The 13,215-nt window shown below is 40.9% G+C and overlaps 1 long non-coding RNA gene across 5 annotated transcripts in view; it reads left to right on the top strand.

Annotated features, from left to right (window-relative positions):
- The first annotated feature begins 952 nt into the window (after positions 1–952).
- Positions 953–13,215, top strand: part of LOC120231760 — a 176,530-nt gene continuing 164,267 nt past the window's right edge. For all 5 annotated transcript variants that reach the window (XR_005528409.1, XR_005528408.1, XR_005528411.1 and 2 more), the window contains exon 1: positions 953–1,088. This is a non-coding gene — a long non-coding RNA (uncharacterized LOC120231760). The remainder of the gene's footprint in view (positions 1,089–13,215) is intronic.

Genomic DNA, 13,215 nt, shown 5'->3' on the forward strand with positions numbered 1-13,215 from the left:
ATGGAGATTCAGGATACATGGAGGCAGGATCTAAATTCAGTGGATAAGGCAAGCAGGGTGTATAATAAAAAGTATACTTCAGATTTCTAAAAGGGACTGTAAGTCATGGAAAGCATATTTTGTTTATAAAATTCCATTACAGTAATATTTATGATTAAATGTCTTTATGTGTGTGTGTTTAATAAATAGGAGATAAGTGATAGAAAAATGTGTGTCCTTAAGTGCTAGAATCACAGACTGGTATGCAATGAGATGCTTATATTATGGGCAAGTACCCATTAAGACAAACTGAGGCAGCAGCAGTTCACATTTCCCATCTTATATTCTTTCTAGAGCAGGTACACCCTTGGTGGAATCATGGGCTGGACCTACCATGTTACTCAAATGCTTCTTACTCTCTCTTTTCCCTACTGAACTCATATAGTTGAATCTTGTTATTTGATGCACACATTAAATACACGGTGTAAAGGTGCCTGTATGGTTCCATCAGTTAAGCATCTGACTCTTGCTTTGGGGTCAGATCATGATCTCACGGTTCGTGGATTAAATCACCATATTGGGCTCTGTGCTGTCAGTGCGAAACCTGCTTGGGATTCTCTTTCTATCTCTCTCTCTGCCCCTCCCCTGCTTGTGCTCTCTCTCTCTCTCTCTCTCTCTCTCTCTCAAAAATACATGGTGTAGACCATGAACTAGAAGTCTTGGGTTGTGAATGGGACAGCTTTGAATTTGAGCCTGTACTTTCACACCCCCTCCTTGAGGTAGCCACTGACCAGCTCTGACCCCAACCCTTTCCTTTATCCTCCCAGACAAGTCCTCTCTGGGCCTCTTACAACTGGAAAGCCATATACTGAGTTTTGGCAAATGGAATGTGAGTGGTAGAGATGCCTGCCACTTCCAGGCCTGGCACACAAGCTTCTGTGTTTGACCCTTGTACTCTTTCCTTCTTCCAGTTTGATGCTGATGATCAGGGGAGCCTTGTAAATCACCTGTTGCATATAGTCAAGGCAAGGGGTTGAAGGAGCCAGATTCTTGAATCACCATTTGGAGAAGAGCCACCTGCTGCTCAGGAACCCCCATGCTGGACTTGGGTGAGTGAGAAATTTACATATCTTGATTAAAATCACTGAGATTTAGGAGTTTATGTCTTATAGCAACTAGCATTGCTTCAACTAACACCCCATTTGTGTGACTTTGTGCCAGCTTCTTAATCCTTCTGTGTTGGATTCTGTATTTGTCAGGGTCTCTCCCAAAGTAACCAATCTGCACACTTAAAAGCCTCAATTGAGGAAGTTCAAAGACAAGACTATTTACAAAGATGCAGACAGAGCTAAGGGACACTCTCAAGGGTTGGTGAGGCATCTCAGAGCTAGTGACAGCAGAAAGCCATTTATACTCTGAGCCTGGGATTGAGAGCAAGGAGAGAAAGCATTTACCAGAGTCTGGCAAGTAGATATAGCTGTAGAAAAGAGCTGCCTGGAGAGAGCTATAACTTCCAGTGGAATATTGCTGCCAATCCAAGTTCCAGCAGGAAAGAAGTTGGAGCAATAAAGAGCCAGATGTCATCCTCCTACCTTCCAATCCTCCTGCTGATGACTTCCATTGACTAAACTCAACTGGAAGCTAGAAGGTAAGGAGCTCATTGATGTAGTCCATAAACGTTAGTCTCCCAGGGTGTGGGCCAGGTGTAGAAGGGTGGAGAAAAGATCTGGAGGTCCAAATGAAGAATTTCAAGCACAATTTCCCAATCCATAAATTGGGAATCCTAACTACTTACCTTATAGAGTCTGTACTGGAGTTAAAGCATTATATATAATAAGTTGTGAATAAAATACAGCTCATTTCTCTGTGATGTCTGCTGCTGAAACATTGTTCACAGATTTTTTTTCTTAATGTTTTTTCACTGATTTTTTTTGTCATTGTTGTTTGTGGTTTTTTCTTTTTTAAAATTTTCTTCTAATTCCAGTGTGGTTAACATACAGTGTTATATTAGTTTCATGTGGATAATATAGTGATTCAACAATTCCATATAGCACCCAATCCTGATCACTACAAGTGCATTCCTTAATTCCTATCACTTATTTCCCCATCTTCCCACCCATCCATCCTCTGGGAACTGTCAGTTTGTTCTCTGTAGTTAAGAGTATGTTTCTTGGGTTGTCTCCTCCCACCCACCCTGCTCATTTGTCTTGTTTTTTAAATTGTACATATGAGTGAAATCACATGGTACTTGTGTTTCTTTGACTTATTTTATTTAGCATTATACTAGCTGCTCCATCCATTCATGGAAAATGGCAAGATTTCATTCTTTTTTATGGCTAAGTAATATTCCATTATATATGTTACAACGTCTTTATCCTTTGTCTACTGATGAACACTTGGGCTGCTTCCATAATTTGGCTATTGTAAATAATGCTGCTGTAAATATAGGGATGTATGTATCCCTTTGAATTGTTTGGTTTTTAAAAAAATCTCTCAGAAATGTGACATTTTCTCTACTGGCCAGAGATTTTTTTTAGCATGAATTTAACTCTGATATTTCCTGGAGGTTGGTGTCTTCGCTTCTTCCTGATCTTTTTTTTTTTTTTTTTTTTGGATCATAGGTGGGATTTGAGAAAATATCCAGTTTCAAGGTCTTTGGAAGATTCTTCCTTCCCAGTTTCAGCTACTCATTGTTATTTTTAGTGTTTCATTGCCAGGGACTTTCTAGCTCCCCACTCCAGATGACAGCCATGTCTAAAGCCCTCTGCTTGTTCCCTGCCTGTGTTTCATCACTTCCTGTTTCATGTCGGCTTCTAGGTTTGTTGGCTAGAGTGGTCTGCTCATGAATGAAAGAGGAGTAGGCCTTTCCAAATAAATGATAGGAGATTAGCATGTTCATGAGGCAGGTGTGATGTGATCAGGGAATCTAAGAGTCTCAGGTCCCTTCTTTCACTGCCTCTCACTTGCACTATGATCTTGAGAAATGTCTTCCCTTTTTCTGAGACTTATATTTTCCTCCTTGGCAAAATAAGATTCATTGTACCTGACTCACTGGTTAGGTGTAGGGAGATAGTGAAATATGCATGCATAGAAGCCCAGACACTGTGCGGCACATACCAGGTATTTGGCAATTTTTGTAGAAAAAATCAAATCTCTAATGTCCAATGGGGATCCTCACTTTCTGGTTATACTGGAGCTAAAAATGGAGCTGACAAGGCGCTCTCGGCCCCAAAATATTCAGAGTTCTTCCAGGCTGAACATGTCTTGTTTCTTATAATTGGCACCCTTTTGATTTTAAGCATTACTTATCTTTTCAAATCGAGTCCACAGATATTAAGCCTATTCCCTGGTATTCCTCAATGATAAATGAGAGGTGAAAAAATCATAATAAAATATATTTTTGGCTGAATATTTTTACGTTTACATTTTTTATTTTTCCATATGTGATATATGGCACCAGCCTTTTTTTTTTTTTTTTCTTTTTTTCTTTTAGTATTTCTGGAATAACTTGTCATTTGGTCAGTCTGTGATCCAGAATCACTTGGATTAGAGCAGAACAGAGCTGAGTCCAAACTCCAGCCCTGCCTCCTCCTTCAGGGAGGTTACTTAACAAACCTTTTGGACCTAAAAAGTGAGCATCATAAAGCCGCTTATCTCTCTCTGGTTTGTTTAAAGATTAGAAAAACAATGTAAAAAAGTCCAAAGCAGTGAGTAAGAAAGAATGCTTAAGGGTGGTAGCAATCATTGTTGAAAAGGAGCAATTATATTATTTTAAATCCAGGAAAAAGGCTTGCCTTTACTTTATGTCTGAGGAAACTGAATCTCTGGAAGGGAGGACATGACTCATTTGGACCACCTCATTAGTGCGTTGAACCCAGGTCTCCTACATCCACTGTGATCTCCGGACAGCACCATTTCATGTCAAAGTATCACCAGTGGGCAAACAGCAGAAGCCAAGCCATCAGGAGATGTATGATGGTCTTCTGACTTACAGACGATCTGCGGAGCCCTGGAAAACCAAACAAACCCCCTGACTGCCACCAACGCTTGGACTCACTAATCCCCACTGCGTTTCAGAAGAGCCTGAGGATTTTGTTGGGGGTTGAGTCATCAATTAGAAAATGAATGTCAGTTTTTGTTGATGCAGTTTCAGAGCAAATTTGGAAAGCAGTATTTTTCCGCCTCCCTTCCATGTTCTTCTAGGAAGGTCTAGAGTGATTATGCGCACCTCCTTGGATCAAGGACTGTATATTGGCCTATTATTAGGGGGAGGCTCTAAGTTGCTAATATTCTTTATTAATAATGATACTAATGTCAAATCTCATTAGTGAATTGGAAGATAAATATTACGTTCTTTTGAAAATAAAGTACTGGGATCACAGAGAATGGTTAATTCTCCAATTTTTATGGAACATGCCAGGAAATGGAGGGAGACTGTGACCATGCTTTTAGTGTTCAAGAGGTATTGTCTCTTGATAAATGAGATGTCTTGAAGAAAACCTCCTACCACCAGCACCAAGTGGGACTCTAGGAGAAGGTCAGAAGGAGGAAAAAAACCAATATTTATTGATTACCTCCTAAGTGATATACAATTTACCACACTTTAAAAATATAACTACTTGGGGCACCTGGGCAACCCAGTCGGTTGAGTGTCCAACCTTGACTCAGGTCATGATTTCACTCCTTGTGAGTTAGAGCCCCATGTCCGGCTCTGTGCTCACAGCTCACAGCTCAGAGCCTGGAGCCTGCTTTGGATTCTGTTTCCATCTCTCTGCCCTTCCCCTGCTGGTACACTGTTTCTCTATCTCTCAAATATAAATAAACATTAAACAATTTTTAAAAAGTAAAAATATAACTACTTGATTATCTTTACTCTCCTCTGAAAGCTTTGTGAGGGTATGGCTGTACGTGTCTTATCCTCACCAGTAATTAACACAATGCCGAAAACATCTTTAAGTGTTTGTTGAATGAATAAATGTGCTAGAAGCTCTCTTTAAAAAGATCTTTTACAATTCTTATGATCACCTTTTGAGTTGGGAATTATTATCCTCACTTTGTAGATGTGAACATCAAGATTTAGAGGAGTTAAGTAAAATGTCCTTTGAGCCAGTGGAACTTCAGCTTAGGTGCCATGATTTCTGAATCCATTCTGTTTCCACCATGATACACCACCAGATTATTCCTGGGAGACATCTCTCTGTTTGTTTTATGCTATAGAATGATGAGTGTTTCTCTCCAATTATGATTTCCTGCAGATTGAGAGGAAATGGTACTACCATTGACAATCACAAGACAGAGTAGTTTAAGACAAAATGAACTTCCTAGTTTATTCTTCATTTTTTAAAATATTTATTATTTTTCAGAGACAGAGAGAGACAGAGTGTGAGTGGGGGAGGGGTAGAGAGAGAGACACACACACAGAATCTGAAGCAGGCTCCAGGCTCTGAGCTGTCAGCACAGAGCCTGATGTGGGGCTCGAACCCACAGACTGCGAGATCGTGACCTGAGCTGAAGATGGACACTTAACCAACCTAGCCACCCAGGTGCCCCAATTCTTCATTCTTGATAGCTCACTCACATGGCTATTGGGAAAGGCAGCCGTTCTTTTCCAACTGCTAATAGGAAGTCTTAATTTCTCACTATGTGGACATCTTCATAAGGCTTCTTTAATGTCCTCACATTATGCCAGCTACCACCCCCCAGTGTGATCTAAGAAAGGATGACAGGGATGAAGCCACAGTATTCTTGATGACCTAGTCTCAGAAGTCACATACTTTCCTTTTTGCCTTTCCTACCCATTAGAAGTAAGTCACTGATACAGCCCATACTCAAGGGGAGGGGAAATTAGGTTTCACCATTTGAAGGGAAGAGTATTATAGAATTGGTGGACATATTTTAAAACCACCATAATCAGTTAGCTAGGCCATGTTTTATAACTTGCCACTCAAATATTGTATTTCTATTCCTCATACATATTGTCCAAACAAAAAAGGGGCTTTGGTATCAGACAGACCAATATTTGAAACCTGGGTATATGTTCATCTCTAAGCCTTGTTTCTCAACCATAAGATGAAGATTGTATAAAACCAACTTCACAGATTTGCTGGCAGGATTTACAGGTTATAGAGATAAAGCTGTTAGTACAATGTCTGCCATGAAGTGAGTGTTCAAAAAATGGACTCACTTCTGTTCTGCTACAAGGCAACACTCCCTCACCCCATTTCTCAAATATAAGTCTGAGTCAGGATAAGGAAGTCACACACACACACACACACACACACACACACACACACACACACGATTCCTGATTCCATTCTGTTTCTACCATGCCAAACTGCCAGCTTCTGCATGGAGACTACCTTGACCTTATCCTATGGAGTATAGTTTTTCTTGATAAAAACTAGATTCCAGAATTGGGATACAAGTTTCAAAGGGAACTTAAATGTTCTCCAATCTTGCCCAAATTCTCATGCTTATTGGTCATTCTTGAATGTTTCCTTTTCTTTCTTTAATTTAAATTCAAGTTAGTTAACATGGAGTGTAGTCTTGACTTCAGGATTAGAACCTAGTGATTCATCTCTTACATATAACACCCAGTGCTCATCCCAAAAAGTGCCCTCCTCAGTGCTCATCACCCATTTAATCCATCCCTCTCCCTTCCAGCAACTCTCAGTTTTTTCTCTGTATTTAAGAGTCTCTTATGGTTTGCCTCCTTCTCTGTTTTTATCTGATTTTTCCTTCCCTTCTCTTTTGTTCATCTGTTGAGTTTCTAAATTCCACATATAAGTGAAATTATATGATATCATATATGAAATTATATGATATCTGTCTTTCTCTCACTGACTTATTTCACTTAGCAAGATTTCATTCTTTTTCATCTGAGTAATATTCCATTGTGTGTATATATATATATATATATATATATATATGTATATATATACATTCCATTGTGTGTATGTATGTGTGTATGTGTATATATATATACATACATACATACACACACACACACACACCACATCTTCTTTATCTATTTGTCAGTCTTGGACACTTGGGCTCTTGAATGTTTCTAATAAGATAAACACAGGATTAGATATAGACCCTTCCACTTGTGACCTTGATGGCCTTGAGCTCCCTTTTCTCAGAGTGATAAGCTTTCTCAAGTTTGTTGTGAAGTTTAAGTCAGATAATGTGTGTAACTGACTCAATAAACAGTAGTTATTATGCTCATCATATTTATGGTTAGCTTCAGTTCATTTAAGGTCTAAAATACTTTAAATACCATCTGGAAGAAGTGTGTATTTTGGGAGGCAAGTGTAGGTGTGCTACCTTTTCCTAAGAACCATAACATGTGCTTACCATTTACAGAGATCATTTTTATTTATTCATTTAAACAAATAGAGTGAGGTCCATATTATTATTCTTTTTTAGGAGATTATGAAATAGGAAGGGAGTAGGTTGGCCTAAGCCTCACAGGTAACAAGACTTGATGCTGGGAAGTTGAGATAATGCTCTGCTTTATTTAATGTGTTAGAAAACCGGGGGTGTGGGGGCACCTGGGTGGCTCAGTTGGTTAAGCGACCGACTTCAGCTCAGGTCATGATCTCATGGTTCGTGGGTTCAAGCCCCACGTCAGGCTCTGTGCTAATGGCTAGCTCAGAGCCTGGAGCCTGTTTCAGATTCTGTATCTCCCTCTCTCTCTGACCCTCCTCTGTTCATGCTCTCTCTTTCTCTCTCTCTCTCAGAAATAAAAAATAAAACATAAAAAAAATTTTTAAAAAAAAGGGAGGTGTGGGCTCACCTTGTGAGTAGGGTAGGTCATTTGCCTACACAGTACAAGTAAGAATGAATAATCCATGGAATCAAGTGTTGTGTTTAGTTTAGTGCGATAATAATTTCTGGGATACTACAGGCCAGGCACAAGACTGATACAGGGGCACAGGGAAATAAAGTGGATTCTATGGAAATGTCAAGGTAGAGGAGAGGCACAAAACTTATTATAATGTTTCATTTTTGTCTCCAGATAATGACAGGCAGACAGCCCCTGTGAACTAGGTGATGGATGGAAAGCCAGCTAATGTTACTCAGACACACACTGGTAGTAAACACTGAAGACTGGCAGCCCAGGGGCTTCGACATTGATGAAATTCTTGATGAAACTGTGTTGGATGATTATAGAGTCAATCTGCTTGAAATCAAGATATCACAGCGGAACAATTTCCTTGGTTCTCTCATGTCATTTATCACCATTGTTTGTCTTGGTTGTTGGTATTAACATCAATTATTTATTATAATGCAGTTTCCTTCCTAGCCCTCTTTCCTGTCTGACATGTGGAATCTCTTGCTATTAAATTGAAGGGCAGGTAGAAACATTAGTCCTCCTTACATCATTGTTCCTCTGAACTAAGAGCTTTTGCGGGGGGGGGGGGGGGGCAGGAAAATCGGAAAAAGCCATTCTAAGTCATTATCTAAAGATTGTTTTTCTTGCTCTGTGCAAATTTTCCCAGTTGTCATTTAAGTTGCTATTTCTCTGGGGTTGGGCCTTAACTAGAACAATGACGGCATGATGTAGAGAAGCAGGCAGGTATGTTAAATCTAAAGTGAGTAGAAGCAGTGACAGTTGGGATGGCAGGCACAGCTAGTTGTGTCCCCAGATCTGTTTCCCCTCTCTGCCTTGGTAACATCATCTCATTTTTATGGGACAGCAGGCAGCCCAGCTAAAAGACTATATTTACAGAGTTCTATAATGTGAGCAAGGAACATCAGCAGTAGTATAATGTGAAGTCTGGAAGGAATCTGATTATAAGAAGTTAAATTTGCCAGAAAATCCCCCGTCTCACTCCACCCTATAGCCCTTTCCTTCTGCTCCTATACAATGAACATGATGGCGGTGCTCTAGGAGCCATCTTGGGCTGTGAGGTGACATTAGGAAGGAAGTTAAAAGTTATATGGCAGAATGAGGGGTCTTAGATACCTGATGGCCATTATAGCACCATATGGAGCTCAGACTTCCTACTTCTGGCCTTCTTTTATGGGAGAGATAGTTAAATAGGTGTTATTTAAAGAATTTCTCTTAATTGTTTGCTATTTAGTTTTTCTGTTACATGCAACTGGTCTTAATCCTAACAGATACATTTAGGAGTGGCTAGATGGATGCGAGGGAGGGTTGGAGCTGGCTACTCCTGGCTTCTTGGCTTGGGTGATCATGTGGGTGGTGGTCCTACTCAGTGAGATAGGAGAAACAAGAGGAAAAACAAGATTTTGACAAGAGGGGCTATGTTTGGTCTGAGGCACAGTAAGTCCAAGAGGGCCATGGGAAGTGAGCCATAGGAATCCCACAGGCAGCTGGATGTAGTTGTTAGGTGCTATGAAGTGAGAAAAAGGAAAGAGAAACACACTTGGCCATAACTAGCACATGTGTGACAGGTAAAGCTACCGAGTGAATGTGTCAATAATTAACACAGAGAGTATGAGTGAGCTCCCCGGAGACAACTGAGGTATATAGTGGTATATAGATATGCAGACATAATCATGATTCCAGGCAGGATGTGGTAGATGCGCCAGCAAGGATCCAATTTATTACCCTTACCCCCAGGTAGTCATAAGGTGCCAAATAAGTGAAATTTTTTAAAGCAATTTGTTTCGGTTTCTAACAAATCTAAGGCAGATACTATTGCCAATCAGAGGTTCAATCGGTATGAGATAACTAGTGTTGCCACAATAAGTTGATATAATTTTAGCCTCATCAGAGCCCTGTGATGTCTGAATGTATGCGTCTTGATCACAAGCAAATAAGTGATTTCCAGTAGAGCTGTCAAATATTGAAACTGACTAGTGGATTCCCCTTAACACTGTCAGAAAATCACCAAGTAGTAGATAGAGGGTGGTTCTAACACTTAGAGCAGACTGGGTGAGTATGTTGGCTCTAACAGTTTCTACCTACACTATCTCAATGTCTCAGCTCCATTTCTTCAGAGGAAAAATGCAGGAATGCTTTCCTCCTCATGGTATTGCTGTCAGAAATACAAGATGACACATTTATTATGTATGTATGTATGTATGTATGTATGTATGTATTATTTAAATGTATTGTCAAGTTAGCTAACATACAGTGTATACAGTGTGCTCTTGGTTTTGGGGGTAGATTTCCGGTGATTCATTGCTTACATGCCACACCCAGTGCTCATTCCGGCAAGCATTCGAATAGTACCTGGCATCTAGGAGACCTAATTCTTCATCCCATTTGGTTATCAGGAAACTGAAGCTGTAGGGATTGGGGCTTATCTTCTAGATATCTCCTGTCTGAAGTTTCCATTCTCTGGCGTTTTCTTGACCAGAAGTGAAAGCACCGAAATGAAAAACAAATGAAATGGGGCACCATCAGTACATCTCTGTGAGATACCACTTACATTGTATTTATGCAAACAGCTACTCCTGGAATTGAGTAGTGCGCAATGTCTATAACTGTATACAGTGGTGCTGTTTTTAGGAGCTACTTCTCAAAAAAAAAAAAAAAAAACCTTCTCAATAACAATGCCTGTTGCCATTTGAAATAGGAAGATGCATAGTCACCATTGTGTTTTGTCTTTCTTGTCCTTTGTTGAGGTTATGCATCCCCAAGCCTCTGAGAGTCTCACTTTCCCTGCTCCCTGCCACACACTTAGGGCTCTTGGCCTTCTCATTTTTGTTTCTTCCTTGATTTGGCTTTTTGGTAAACCTCTATTCATCTTTCAGACACAGCTCCAATGTTACCTTCTCTGGTTGCCTTCCCTGCTAGCTCTAGGTTATATTAAAGATTCCTCTTCTGGGCTGCCATAAACACTTGGCCTTACCTTCATCTTTGCCCTTGAGCTAAAGCCCAAATTCAGTCCTTCCTAGGAGGCCGAGTACAACAACCACCTCTTTAGCTGTATCTCTAACCACTTCCATTCTATGGTAGAGCCAGAATCAACACATTCTATTCATAATGATTTAGACTTTGGCCTTAGTTTGAGCCAAGAGAAGAGCAACTTGCCATGAATTGGGGCCTATTTCTGATGGGATAAGATGTGATCCTGCCCATGGGTATATGGTACAAGCATCCTTTCTTAACCTGGTCATATGCCTCATGCTTTAAAACCTCTAGTCTCATGACACTAACTAGCAACATGTGGCTATTCAAATTAAATTAAAATGGAATAAAATGAAAAACGGAGTTCCTCGGTTGTACTAGCCCCATCTGAAGCACTCAATAATTACACATGCTGCTATTCTACTGGACATCACAGATAGAGAGATTTCTTTCATTGTAGAAAGTTCTACTGGATTGTGCTGCTGTAAACTTTTCAAATGTTTGGGAGAAAAAGTACCTTAGAGTCTTGTTACTCAAAATATTGTTCTAAGACTAGCTACAACTATTATCATGTAGTTGCTTATTAAAAATGCAGAGTTTCAGATGTGCTAAGTCACAGCAACTGAATCAGAATCGGAACAGGATTCCAGGTGACCTGCATGAATATGCAAGGTTGGGTCACTGCCTTCAAGATCGCTGATGTCAGCCACCTCACTTTGAATGTCCTCACAGTTTTCAACTGCACGTCAGGAGCCCAGAGAGCCTTCAAAACAGGGTATCTGGGTCTCTTCCTTAGAGTTTATGGTATCTTTGTTCTAGAGTTCTGGTACTAGGAGTTTTAAAAGCTTTCCAGGCAGCCAGGATTGAGAACCAAGGCGGTAAGTCTCAGAAAAGGACAGTAATGATCTCTAGGTATAGGCTCACTTATTTTCCTGACTCTGAGTCCAGTGCTCACTCTGCTACACCATCTAGCCTCACCCTCATCAGACAATTCTAAGGGAGAAATGTGTACTGATTAAGTTTTTTCCCCTTGGTTTTTCCTCTCTTTCTCCTCTTGAAACAATCACCCTGATATCCCCAAGCGGACGTAACACAGGGACTGCATTATAATTGCTTGTTAATGTCAAATTGATGACTCATGGGTCTGCCATCTGCAGAGGCCTTGCTTTTAACAGCCCATGCCTGGCGAGGGCCTCACCACCCTCCTGCTGGAGATCAATATCCTATTATGGAAGCAGCTGGCTGCCAGACACCTGGGAACCTCACCTCTTGCCTTTAGGCACACAGGCTCTGTGAAGAACTCAGGTCAGAGTTGTTGGCGCTGTGGGTGAGGGAGCGACCACTCAGCCCACCAGAGCCCCACACTTCCACTGGGGCAGGTATGTACAGGTGCCCAGCACTGCAGCCATTGCCCTGCACATTTCAAAGGCGCCAGGCTGCCCATCATCCCATCTTGTCGCATAGGCTAGGTCTTTCACTGCTCAATCTTCCCTACAAGATACTGCTGGGAGGACAAAAGAGAGAGGCAGAGAGAGAGGGACCTTATAGACATTACTCATTCCCTCTGCCCACCGACCCCTCTCTATTCGGGTCTTTCTCTCTATAGGTGAAGTGGAGTAGAGGGCAGATTAGCAGCAATAGCAACAGTGATAATGACCTATGTATCTTGAGCATTAACGGTGCGCCAGGGAGTCTGCTAAGTTAGTAATTTTCTCATTCAATTCTTATAATAATACCATAAATTGGGGCTTGATTTTACAGATGACAAATTTCAGGATCAGAGTGCTTATGTGACTTGGTCAAAGTCACACATCAGGAAGTGGTAGAGATGGCACGTGATCCTAGATCTGCCACTCGGCACAGCTCATGGTCTTTGCAGCCATGCAGTTGGGTCTCCCAAATCATGTGTGCGAAGGCCCATGGGGTGCATGTGGAGGAGAAAACTGCCAGGTGACCAGCAGCATAATGACTATGCACATCGTCCTGTGACAGTGCCTAGTTGATTTTTTTAACTGTGGGTGTTGTTTATAAACACACGTTACACCAATCTTCAGCGCACCACCTGATGAAATGTTTTACATGTGTATACACTTGTGAAACCACAACTCATGTCAAGAAATAGAGCATTTCCATCTCCCCAGAAGTTTTTTCAATGCTCCTTCCTAGTCTCCACACCAGGAGAGAGCTGGTATTCTGATTTCTGTCAGTATAGATTAGTTCGCCACATCTTGAAGTTTATATGAATTGAATCACACAGTATGTACTCTTTGTGTTTGGTGTCTTTCACTTGATTTGTTTGGGAGGCTCACCCCTGGTGAGGACTGCATCGGCAATGTCTTCCCTTTTGTTGTTGTATGATATCGTATTGTATGGATACATCACAGCCTGTTTTCCATTAGAATGTTGAT

The sequence above is a fragment of the Hyaena hyaena genome, unplaced genomic scaffold, assembly GCF_003009895.1.
Source record: "Hyaena hyaena isolate Hyena2069 unplaced genomic scaffold, ASM300989v1 scaffold_62, whole genome shotgun sequence".
NCBI lineage: Eukaryota > Metazoa > Chordata > Mammalia > Carnivora > Hyaenidae > Hyaena > Hyaena hyaena.